Genomic DNA, 12,669 nt, shown 5'->3' with positions numbered 1-12,669 from the left:
GAGACTCAGAACAGAGAAAGAAACCAATATATCCTTAATGCTCATGACACCTAAATTTTAAATAAAAACATAGATGTACAGGATGGTATTGTGTTGTGATTTTCACATAGAGCGAATCTATATTTGCCATTTCTTCTTGTTAAGATGGGAGTTAGTTTTGGTATCTATGAAATCTCCTTAAACAGAAGTGAAGTCAAGCCATTTAATTAGCTTACAGCAGTATTTTGTAATTTTGACCTTCAGTACTGGTAGTTAAATCAGTAGATGATTATATCTGCCACATTTATTTTTTTCATCACATTCTCTTATTTTTTCTTCAGTGTCTCTTAGCTTCATTTACATTCCTGCTACTTCAGCTGTCCTTAAAAGAACCTGTCTACTCTCTTTAGGCTAGGCTTCTTAGCCTTTAAAAAGATGTCATACTTATTTCTTTACTCATGCTATTATTTACTTTCCATTCCTTAAATGCTTTCTTTTTTGGTCTATCTCAAACCTGCCCATCTTTTGGGTCACACTTCCTCATGAATTTTCCAATTAGTTGTATGATTGTTTTGTTTGGTTGTTACTTTGTTTTTCTTAATCTCCCCATTTCCTTTGTTAGGGAACTCTGTGGCTTACTTTTTGAGTAAGTCAGAGTAGCCCATGTGAGAAACTCCTGACATTGATGGAAATCTGACTTTTATCTGGAGGTCCGTTGAGTACTGGATGTTACAGGACTGACAGAGTTCTCTAGTTTTCCACCTCTGTGGAGTATGAGAATTTGCCCCTACTTGTTTAATTAAGGATTCTGGGATCTGAGGTATACAAAATGAAATAAAGAATGAGAGGCTAGCTCTGAAGAAAACCTACCCCTTAATACTATAGCCCAGTCTAGTGAGCAAAAGCTGGAAATTGTATCATAACTAATCTTTCAGAAAGGTTAGTTTTTTCACAAAGAGAAGCTACGTCCTGAACAACATTTTTGTTGTTTTTGTTTTGAAGATGCCTTTAGGAATCTTATTGTAACAAATGTCCACCGCTGAGGCTTCTAGCTAGAATTGTAGTTGTGCTGGTCAGTATAAATTTTTAGCCTTTTTAGCTTACACAACAGTAAAAAAAAAATTCTGAACTTAAAACACCAGAAAAAAGACATTTCTCTACACATAGGAGAACACAAAAAGAGAATTTTCTTAACTATTCCAGCCTGTTTGCTTTAAAAAAGCTATAATAAATTATAATACAGTTTGAAAATTACAGTTTTCAAAACTACCTTGTGTTTTCATCTGATCTTCTGTTCACTTCTGTACATTAAAAAAAAGTGATTCAGAGATCTTGTTTTCTTGACATCATTATTGCTTCTCCACTCTTCTCTATCACCCTCTCTTCCAATCAACTGAGGAAAAGGAAAGTTAAAAAAAAAAAGCCTTTGTAACATATTCAAAAAAATAACTACACATGCCATATCCAAAATTATGTTTCTTTCTGTGCCTCCTCTCTGCACCGACCAGGTGGTAACAGTGTTTCATTATATATCTTCAGGAGACATGATAATTGGTCAGTCAGTCATTGCTTTGTATCAGAATTTTTAAGTCTTTCAAAGCTTATTTCCTTGGTTCTGCTTACTTCAACCTTTATCATTACCTAGAATTCTTAATTGTCTCTTTTGTACTTTTTATTGCACAATATTTCATTTTATCATATTGTCTAAGAGTCAGTTTTCTTTTTCTCTTTTCCTCCCTTACGTTCAGGAATTTTTTTTTGCCTCTCCCTCCCAAATTTTCTCTTTACTCCAGTTTCATCTGCTTTTTTCCCCTGTTGAGTTTGATGCCTTTCTACACCAAACTCCGTGGGTGTGGGTGTGTTCAACGCTCCTTTGTCTGATACTGATAAGAGTGAAATTCAGCTAACATCTGCTCTCCCCACCTTTCCCTCCATGCTTATTTACTGTTTTCTGCCACACTCCATGAGAAATAGCAAGTCCCACCCCCTTATTCCTTCTTTCTACCCTAGAATGACCTGTCTCCAAATTCCCGCTCCCTTCTCTTTCCCCTTCAAATTCTTGGAAACAGAACCAATCTATTCTCAGATTAAGAGACCCTCAGACCTTAGGGACTCTGAGGTCCCTAACACCCTATCCTAAAACACCAGAAAGGGTCCTGAAGATCTATCAGTAGGATTAATATCCTCTAGTTGAGTGCTGTAGTGTTTGCTGCTCTCTGCTGTTTCCTAGTACTTCCATGGGAAGTCTCCACCTTAGGGCTTTTTGACCATCCTGTTTTATTCTTTGAGGAACCATCATTCTTGTTGAGTTAAGACAGACTTACAGACCACATGTATTGCTGAAAGTCTCCAGTTGTAATAGTTTGGGACTGGGGGCAGCCTGTGCTATTTCCCAAGGACTTCTGGATGACCTCTTGTGCACTTCTGGGTTGGAAGAAATCATTTGCTATAATTTTGCATTGGATTTCTTAATCATTTTTTGGTGTGGTGTGAACTTCAGGTTTTGCTGAAAAAGGTTATGTAGAGCTACAGGGTCTACAGGAAATCTTTACAGAGATGATTTTGGCCACCTCTTTAATTTAAAAAAATATATATATCATTGATTGGACCTAAAGTATGCCACAAAATGAATTGGAAGATAGTGGAAAAAAATAGTAAGTCTTGGGGTTAATAAATAATATTGAACTGACACTCATGTTTAGTGTTGGCAAGCGTTTTTTTTTTTTTATCTGAATACCTAGAGTAAGCTATGCTGAAGTGCTAACTGACAAACTAAGGTAGATTTTAAAATAAATTTTAACTGGAAGGGAAAAGCGGTGGGTATATTTATATATTAAATGTGAGGTCTGGTTGTATAATATCTATGCTAGGAATGTCAAACTCAAATAGATATGGATCCCTGCAAGCTGCATGTTAGAAAACTATAAATTAACATTATTTATGGTTTTAAAAATTTTGTTAAACATTTCCCAGTTACGTTTTAATCTGATTAGGACTATACTTGGGTTGTGGCCACCTCACATAGTCATCATACCTCGAAGGCTTTTGGAGGTTTATGGAAAGGCAGCTTGGTATAGTAGAAGGAATTATGGCCTTAAAGTCAGACCACCCTCAGAATTCTGACTGTCACTGCCTATTTGGCTGCTGGTAAATTAGGCTCACTCATCTCTGTAAAATAGAGATAATAACACTTGTAAAGATGAAATAAGATGATATGTGTAAAATTCTTTCATGTAAACTATTATTTAATTTGTTGGTGGTAAAACCCCGTCTGAGCATGATATATCTCTCCATTTAGGGAGCTACTAATTGCAAGTAGCACCATGAGATGAGCTAGAATAGTCTGTTTGATTGTATTGGGACCTTGAGAAGTCATTTCTCCCTTCCCCCTTCAGAGCTGGCTGAATGGCTTATTGTGGTCCCAAAAATCTCTTTCATTATCTTAAGAGGAATACAGTTCACAAGGGTCTCCTATCACCAAGAAAATTCCATTTAACTTAAATCCCCTTTGCTTCAGTAGAAATTAGTGTCTTCCTGTACTGTTTTTTACTAGGGACAGAGCTCCTATTGTAATGACCCTTCACAAAACTTTATTGTTGAGTTGCTTCTTGGTTCTTTTTTATAGATTTGATAAAAACGTTATTTGAAATCAAAGGCCGACAGTTGATTAGAAAGAAAATATATAGATTCTCAGTTAGAAGGGACCTTAGAAGCCATCTAGTCTAATCCATATCTGAAATGGAATTGTCACTACAGTATATGCAAAGGCAAGGTCTTTTAAGCCTTCACTTGAAGAACTCTAAAATGAGAAATCTAGTAAATTTCAGCACAGTCCAACCTAGTTTAGAAAAGCTGCAAGATTTTTGTGACACCTAGCCTAAATATGCTATTCTGCAATTTCTATCTATTGATCATAGTTGTTCCCTGAAGGACCAAGCAGATTGAATCTGATTCATATCATAGTCCTTTAGATTCTTAAAAATAACAAATAAATCCAAAGTCTTCTTTAACTTTACCATCCCAGTTCCTTACATGGAAATACTCTTAAAGACCTTCACCATCACGGTCACTTTTGTTTGGATATTATCCATTGTTATCAGTGCGCTTCCTAAAACATGGTGCCCACAGTGGAGCATATTACTCCAAATGTGGTTGGGATCCACATACTGGCAAGTCATATAAATTCTCAGTGTTCTACACAGCTCTTTAAGATATTCACCGGCATTGATAGAGGGAGTTTTCTCACCCAGGAGTTTCCTATACCCAGTGAAATCACTTTATCCTCATTAAATTTCATCTTGTTTGAATTAGTCCAATATTCTTGTATGCTGTTTTTACAGATTCTGCTTTCTCCATCACTTGAAGTTTCCCTGTATACCTCCCAGTTCTTCTCCCTGAAGATCATTCCCTGTAACAAAAAGAAGGGGAAAAAAATTCAGCAAAACCAACCAAAAAAATCTGACAATATATATATATCAGAGAGGAAAGGGTCCAGTACGTATCTGAAAACTTGGAGTTCTCCATTGCTATTTTATTTTGCTTCCATGCTAGGCTTGTGATCTATTTCTTGAACTCATCCCTTTTCTTTCCTTTCAGGTTGTGGTATCTGGTGTAGCATCACTTCTAATATTTCTGGTCTTTACCCAAGTGTCCTCTGCTATGTTTCTCTGCTAGTAGAATGTCTTTGAGGGCAGATACTTTTGTAATTCCATGACTTAGAACAGCACCTAGCACACAGATGTTAAATCAGTTCCAACTGATTGCTACCTCTCTATAGTTCTTGGATTTCTGCCTGTTAGTATATATCTTTTTAGTTTACAAGCCACATTATTTGTAATAACAAAAAACTAAGAACAAAATATGTGCCCAGTGATTGGGGCATATCTGAACAAACTGTGCTTTGTGAATGTAACAGAATCCTATTTCATCATAAAAATGAAGAATTCAGAGAAGTGTGGGAACATTTGTATGAAGAGATTTAGTGAAGAAAGCAGAGCCAGAAGAACAATATAAGTGATGACCAAAGTAGCGTAAATAAAAATAGTACTTAAAAGGCCACAAAACTCAGGTCAAATACAATGATGTTGGTACCAAGCAGGCTAATCAAGATAATATCAATAATCAAGCAAGTTAATCAAGATAGTAAGTAGGGAGATAGCAAGAGAACTGTCCTCAGTGAATTCAAATCACCACACCCAGAAGAACTACTGAAAAGGAAAACTAAGGACAACAGTGTGTGTGTGTGTGTGTGTGTGTGTGTGTGTGTGTGTGTGTGTGTGTGTGTGTGTGTGTGAAGTAATGTCAGCAAGGATCAATTAAGAGAGATCTAGCCATGGAATAAGTGAAATATGGATGGTGGAGCTTTCAGTAATTATTTTAATTCTGTTTTCTCTGCCAGGGAGATCTAGGCTGGAAAGGATAGAACAAAAATGACCACTGAGGCACTGAAACCCAAGTTAGCAAGATGTAGTAAGAGATCTCTGCCCATGTTGCCCTTGGTAGATTCAAGCTAGCAGTTCCAAATGAAATATATCCTAGGAGGCAAATGTTTTTGGTAAACTATACAGTTATCTCTGATGAAAGGTTTTCCGAAATAGGACAGTTGCCAAAGTATTAGAGAAAGCAAAGGGATGCTTTTCTTTGTTGTTCATCCTTCCTTCTCAAAGAAGGCCCTGATGTCATGGAGGTGATGCCATAACATGCAAGTGAATTGGATTTAAGTGAGGGAGAGCTGTGCAAAATCATCAGCTTCACTTTCTCCTCTAGGAGCCATCTAGGTCCGTTGGCAAGATGTACATCAGGATGGGATGCAGTGGGAGACCTTGGCCTTTTCAAGTTAAGGTCTTTCACTTGTCTCAGTTTGACTGAGGGAAAACCCATTCATTGATTAAGTCTAGGTAAGAAATGAGGCAGAAACTGACCTCTTTTATCTGATCAAAAAACCAAACATCTGGGAGAAGAAGACCCTTAGAGTTTCTGGCCAAAAGGAAACAATTACTGTTTACATTCACTCTGAGCCAATCAGGGCCCTAACAATGACCAAGTGGGACTTGGCTTGGGACCTGTTGCTGGCCAATCAGTGAGAGGCAGAGTGAATTAGGTTTAAGGCATAATGCTTAAGAAAAAAATCTAGCCAGTAAACCTTAAGGTATCTTTTGATCCATCGATCCATGGGTCAGCAATCAAAATCGACATTCCTTTGGGCAGAACGCCCACAGGTAAAGCTATGATACTGTGTGTGAACAGAAGGGAAGTAAAGGAAGGAAGGAAGAGAAAAGGAGCTGTGTTGTCCAGCTGGCCATTTCCAGTAGGGTCCCAGTGGGACAGCCCTTACTCTTGCTCACAGATTGTTGTTCTCCAATCTTGAAGAGGTGGTGATGCCATGACATGCAAGAGAATTGGATTTAGGTGAAGGATTGCAAAAATCACCAGCCTCACTTTCTCCTTCAGAGCCATCTGCGTCCAGTGGCAAGATATGTAGATCAGGATGACTAGAGATGGCCCTCACTTTACTGAAAGGGGAAGAGAGTGGTTCCTATAATGAAGTGTAGGCCAGGGAGCTGAACTTGTGTTTGTGGCAGAATTTAGAATTAAAGGGATGGTTAACAAACATCTAAAAATCAATGTGGTGATCACAGAAAGTCAATATAGATTAAAATTTGGTCATACCAGACTTACTTAATTTTCCTTTTTTAAATTTTTAATAATCAATAGACTGGTGGAGTGCTTTAGCTATGGTTTACCTAGTTATTCACAAAGTATTTGAGAAAATTTTAGTCTGTTCTTGTGGACAGGTTGCAGAGATACAGGCTGGACAATATTATAGTTAGGTGATTTGGGACTTGATTGAATGACTGCACTCAAAGAATAGTCATTAATGATTTGAAGTAAGCTTGAAATCCATCAACAAACATTATCCTTGCTGTATGCCTGGCCTAATACTAAGAGCTGGATTATACAAAGAAAGGCAAAAAACATGGCTCCTGCTCTCAACGAACTCACATTTTAATGGTATAAATTGCTCTTTAGTAAAATACGTCAGGGACTTGTGCTTAATGCCATGCTATTTAATATTTCTTGTCAGAAACTTGGAAAAAGGCATAATAAAGGTGGTATGCTTATTGAATCCACAAATGGCATCGAATGGGTAACATTAACATTGGACATGTGAAATGAGGGAGCTCTGGCTAGATAGTAGTTTATCTAAAAATGACCTCCGCAGATCCCAGCAGACCACAACGTTAGCATAAGTGTGTACACGTCTTCTTTGAAAACCAAAAACTCTTAGATTGCCTTAAGAGAAGCAATGTCATGAATGAGAGGAAGTTATAGTAGAATGACCCTGCTTTTAATCAGTTTGCCATCCCAATTTTATATTTGTGTCCATCGTCCCCAGCACAGGGCTCAGTCTATAATAGGTGCTTAATGATTGATTCCTTGTTAGTATGTTGTATGTTCTGGATACCACATTTTAGCAAGGAAATTCGTAAGCTGCAAAGTATCTGAAGGGAGGATAACCAGAATTGTAAAGGACTTTGAGGTCATGCCATGAGGATTAGTTGAAAGAACTGGAGATATTTACAGTAGCCTAGAGGAAAAAAATATGGAAAGGGACATAAAAGCTATGTCTGAGTTTAGTAGAAGTGAGGAGAATCAGCATTGTGTTGTGCATCAAACACAAATGCTGACCAGTTGCACCAGCAACTATGCTTTCTGTAAGATCTCAGACCCCTAAAAGTTGGATCTCATTGTAGGAGGCTGAGCATTTGAACTTTGTGGAAGCTGTTCTCTCTGTAATAAGATATTGTCAAGCTGAAGAGATAAGAGAATGGAAGAAAAGCTGGGTCTGAGAAGATCTCAAGGGCCTGATTCTTGGAGCTAACTAGGATTAGAACAGAGCTGAGTAGAAGAGCAGCTGCTGATCTGGGAGGGAGGGAATTAGCAGACTTGCTAAAACTTCCTAGTTTGAAGGTAGGGACCTGAATAAAAGGGAGCCCCTTATGTGAATTGATCTGGGGAAAAAAAGACTAGGAATTTGTTTATTTGGGAAGTAGTTATTGAATTTTCCATTGTTGGTTTCATCTTCTTTTTCTCATAATGTTTTTAAAATTGTGGCTTGCCTAGATTTTTTGTTAGCAAGTTGATAACTTTAGAATGCCCCTTTTTCACAGTGGGGTAGGGAATTCAGCCATAATTAAGGTAAACTGCCTTACGTTGAATCCTGTAATCCATCAGAACTCTATACTGGGGTGGGAAATGGGCTATCATTTGGATGACAAACTAAGCCTATCTTTTTTACCCTTTGGGACCAAACTAAACTAGGAACAGTGGGTTAAAGTTGCAAACTTGTACTAATTGTTTGTAAAGTTGCAAAAAAGAAAGTAAATTTAAGCTCAGTGTAAGGATAAATTCATACAAATTATCCCAGGTTTTTCTGAAACTCCCCTTCATCATTTCTTCATAGTTGAGGAAAAGAGTATTTCATCACATTCATATACCATAATTTGTTCTGCTAGTACCCAATTGATGCGCACTGTCTTAATTTCCAGTGCTTTGTCATCCCAGAAGAGCTGCTATAAATATTTTTGTACATGTGTGTTCTTTTCTTTGATCTCTTTAAGATGTAGACTTGGTGGTGTTATTAATGAATCAAAAGGTATGTACGGTTTAGTAACTTTAGGGGCATAGTACCTAGCCACTGTACTAAACAAAGACATTCCCTTTACAATGTAAACAGTTCATCCCTATAGAGTCCTTTCCAGTTATTTACTTTTTTTAATTTTATTTTTCTCAACTCCTGCATTTATATTTCACAGTTTCTTTCCAGCTTTTTTTTATCAAGAACATTTGAAAGTTCTCAATTTCATCGATGATCCAAGTTTTTTCCATGTAAGATAATAATTTATGGTTATAGATTTTTATATTTTACATTTTGGAATATCTCATTCCATGGTATCCCCTCTTTTTAATAGAAGCCAATAAATCTTGTATGATTCTGACTGTGGTTTCTCAATATTTGTTAGTTTGGCAATAGCATTCCTGAGAGTTTTCATTCTGGAGGTTCTTTTCAGGAAATAATCAATGATTCTTTCTATTTTCATATTATCATCATGTACCAATATCTAGGCAGTTTTCTTTAATGATTTCTTGGAATATGATATCCAGTTTCTTTTTTTGTCCTTGTTATAGATTTCAGGTAATCCATGGTTCTTAAGTTATTGTCCCTTTATTTGTTTTCCAGGTAATTTGTTTTTGAAGTGTTATGTTACATTTCCCTCTGTTTTCTTAGTGTTTTGATTTTGTTTTTAAAAATTCTTGTGGTCTTCTCAAATCATTAACTTCAATTTGATCTATTCTGATTTTTAGGGAGTTTGTTAGCAAAGCATTTGGCAAAGCTCTTAATAAAGGCTTTTTCACTCATTCAAGGATGAAAATGGAAAGCTTAGGAGATGATAATTGAACTCATCAGAGCTGATGTGATCACCAATCAAGACAGTATAAAAGCAGGGGTTCTTATCCTGGGGTATGTAAACCTGGTTTTAAAAATTATTTTGATAATTGTATTTTGGTATAATTTGTTTCCTTTCTAATCTTAGGTGTTTTATTTTACACATTTAAAAAGCATTAGTGTTGGGCATGGTGGAACATGTCTATAATTCCAGCGCCCAGGGAGGCTAAGCTGACAGATCTGTTGAGCTCAGGAATTCTGAGCTTCAGAGGGCTCGATTGACCCAGTGTCTTCACTAAGTCTGGCATCAATATACTGAGCCCCAGAGAGTGAAAGGCCACCAGGTTGCCTGAGAAGGAGTGAACTGGCCCAGACTGGAAAAGAATCAAGTCAAAGCTCAGGGGTTAATCAGTAGTAGTATCTATCATGCTCAAGAAGAGCTCTTGCACTTCTAGTCTGAGTGAGACATGGAGACTCAGCCTTTAGGAAAAAAATTAATAACTTTTTTTTTGAAAAGTCTATAGGTTTTGTTAGACTGCTGTAATGACATAAAAAATAAGTTTAGGAACCCTTAGTACAGAGGCAGAAAAGAAGAGGGTTCCCGTCAAAGCCTGAGAGGACACCCACAGTTAGCGTGAGTGGCATAGATGAAGATCCAGCAAAGGAAACTGATAAGGAGTCGTCAGATAGGTGGGGGACAACCAGGAAATATCAATGTCACAACCTAGAGAGGAGAGAGTATCCAGAAGAAAGTGGTCATAGAGTTAAAGAACAGTCATAGAGGTCAAGAAGAATGAGAACTGAGAAAAGGCCATTAGATTTGGCAATTAAGAGATCTTTGGTAACTTTGGGGAGAGCCGTTTGAATTGGAACCAGACTTTAGAGAGTTTAGAAGGCAGTGAGAAAAAGCACTTGAGTACCTCTCAGTATACATCTCTCTCAAGGTCTTTATCCACAGATCCAAGCCTTTGAAAACAATACCTGATGGAGAAGTTTCCTGTATCTGGCCTCCTAAAACAGATAAATTAACCTGGGAAGGCTTTGCTTAAAGAACTTTAGTCTAAGTGAGTTAGGGCTTCCTGTGGCAATCAGGATGATGTTCTTTTTACATGGTGTCCTCGGACACTCTCTTCCATGAGAAGTCTGTGGTAATCGTTTCTGAAGCATCTACATACATGAACTGATGTTTATATTTCATTTTCATTAGGTTGTCTTGGTGCAGGAGCAAAAGGATTACTTCAGGGAAGGTACTCAGAATCCAGCCTTACAATTTGGCATTCTTTATGTAGGTGTCTTAAAAAGTCTATGTTCTCATGGGCCTTATCAAACACCCCCAAAAGTTTCTACCCAATAAATCAAACCAGTTCAGTAATCTGAGCTGTTGTATGTTTTGCAGGAGGAATTGTTGGTGGAACATAGACTTTGTCATACCTTTGTTCCCAGTCCATGGAATTGTTGTGGTGAAACTGGGCTATATTTATCTGTCTTGAGTAGCCAGGGCTTTGATTTGTCATGTGAAAGGAAACTCTGAAGCTTGTTCCTACAGCCTCAGTCACTCACACCCCATGGCCCTATTTAGCTTGCTTAGGCAGAGCTTAATTCTGTGCTTCCCTGAAAACATACAATCACTGGACTATCTTTAGATGGGTTGTGGTGTAACTTCACCCTAGAGGAGACAGAACATTACAGCTGGTTTACATTTTCCCTTACAAAACATACACTGGCTTTGAGATTAGGCACACCACTTTGTCACGTCTCTGGAACACTACTCAGCTCTTTCTGTCGGGACAGTTTTCCTGATTTTTTTCTTTTCTTTTTTTTTTTTTTTGGTGGGGCAATTCAAAGAAAGATTCTGAATAGGTTCATAGATCAGATGGTTGGCATGTACATGAGAAAGAAGTAGTGTGGCAGTATTGGAATTCGATATGGTAAATATCCAGGTGTATCTGTGCTGCCTTTGTAAGCCACCTTTACTTTCTCTCCAAACCCTGTGCTTTTGATTGGACATTTTATCCTAGAATCAAGTTGAAAAAAATTTCTTTTCCTTCTATATTTCCTACCTACTGTTTTCCACCCCTTTCCACTCTCATTTAATCTCTTCCTCCTCTTTTAATTTAAAATCCTAGACAATTTAGTTCACATAAGCAGAACTTGAAAATTCTGTTCCATTAATAGAAGTTTTTCAAATTTTAATTAATAGAAGGCTTTCAGATTTTTTCAGCTCAGCAACTGTTATTCAGACAGGTTGTAAAGTCCTACCTACAACCATCTTCCCTTTTCTGTCCGTAGCTTGACAGGGGAGCTCCATCTACTTGCTACTTGCAGAGCTGGTCTGGGATCAGACTTTGTCATGGATTGTTGGCTCCACTTCTAAACTTTATAAACTTTTCCAAAAACAGAAAAAAAATCACTATATGGAAGCATGCCATGCCACATTCCTCTGCATTGTCTACTAAACTATCTGCCTTTATGCCTCTGCTTCAAGACTGCTGTAATTTTAACTGGACGTGGTAGGTATGTAGCTTTTTTACCCTTGTAGAGATACTTTCTGAATGTGCATGGTAAGGAGGAAAATAGTGCATGATCAGACTCACCTAAAGATAGTACTAGATTTAGCTGCTTCACTTTATGGTTTACCTGATTCATTCCACTGATCAGCATCTCTGTTTTTAACAAGAACCAAATCTTTTATCTTTAAAATGAGACACTATTTTCTCTTCATGCCTTGTCTCTTCTCATCTCATCTCTTGATTTTGTTTTAATATCTCCTGTTGTCTCACAGAGTCATTAACTTCTAATTAATCCATTCAAATATTTAAAAGAGTCTATTCCTTGGGTAATGTTTTATACCTCTTGTCCTAAGCTATTAATTCTTCTTCCAAGTCTTTCCTCCAAATCACTTCATTTCTTTTCCAGTTCTCTCCTCTAGCAACCTCATTTTGTTTGTAAAGTCATTTAACTTTTTTTTCTTTTTAAGCTCTTGCTTCATTTCCTCCAGGAATTCTAGTTGACTTTGTGACCAATATTTTAATTTGAGGTTTTTCTCCAGATGATTTGTAGTCATTCTCTTTTTCTGGATTTGTGTGATGAGTGTCCCTTCATCCAGTCTTTGTTTGTTTGTTTCAGCCTTTCTTTCTGGTTTGCCATTTGTGTTAGGACCAGGCTTTATGAACTTCTGGAGAGAATGTCTAAGCAGCAATTCCTGCTGCTGCCTTCTCTGGGTATCGGATGCTGTGTTCTTT

General features: G+C 37.4%; 1 protein-coding gene across 15 annotated transcripts in view; it reads left to right on the top strand.

Moving 5' to 3' along the window:
* Nucleotides 1-12,669, top strand: part of MICAL3 (microtubule associated monooxygenase, calponin and LIM domain containing 3) — a 241,424-nt gene that overhangs the window by 40,499 nt on the left and 188,256 nt on the right. For 14 of the 15 annotated variants that reach the window (XM_072654166.1, XM_072654164.1, XM_072654160.1 and 11 more), the window contains exon 2: nt 9,406-9,502. The exons of the other annotated variant lie outside the window; for it this stretch is intronic. The gene's annotated coding sequence lies outside the window, so the exon portion shown is untranslated. The remainder of the gene's footprint in view (nt 1-9,405; nt 9,503-12,669) is intronic. 15 annotated transcript variants of the gene reach the window in all.

This window comes from Notamacropus eugenii, chromosome 3 (genome assembly GCF_028372415.1).
Source record: "Notamacropus eugenii isolate mMacEug1 chromosome 3, mMacEug1.pri_v2, whole genome shotgun sequence".
Taxonomy (NCBI): Eukaryota; Metazoa; Chordata; class Mammalia; order Diprotodontia; family Macropodidae; genus Notamacropus; species Notamacropus eugenii.
Note: the sequence above shows the minus strand (reverse complement) of the source record. Positions and strands in the feature narration are given on the sequence as shown.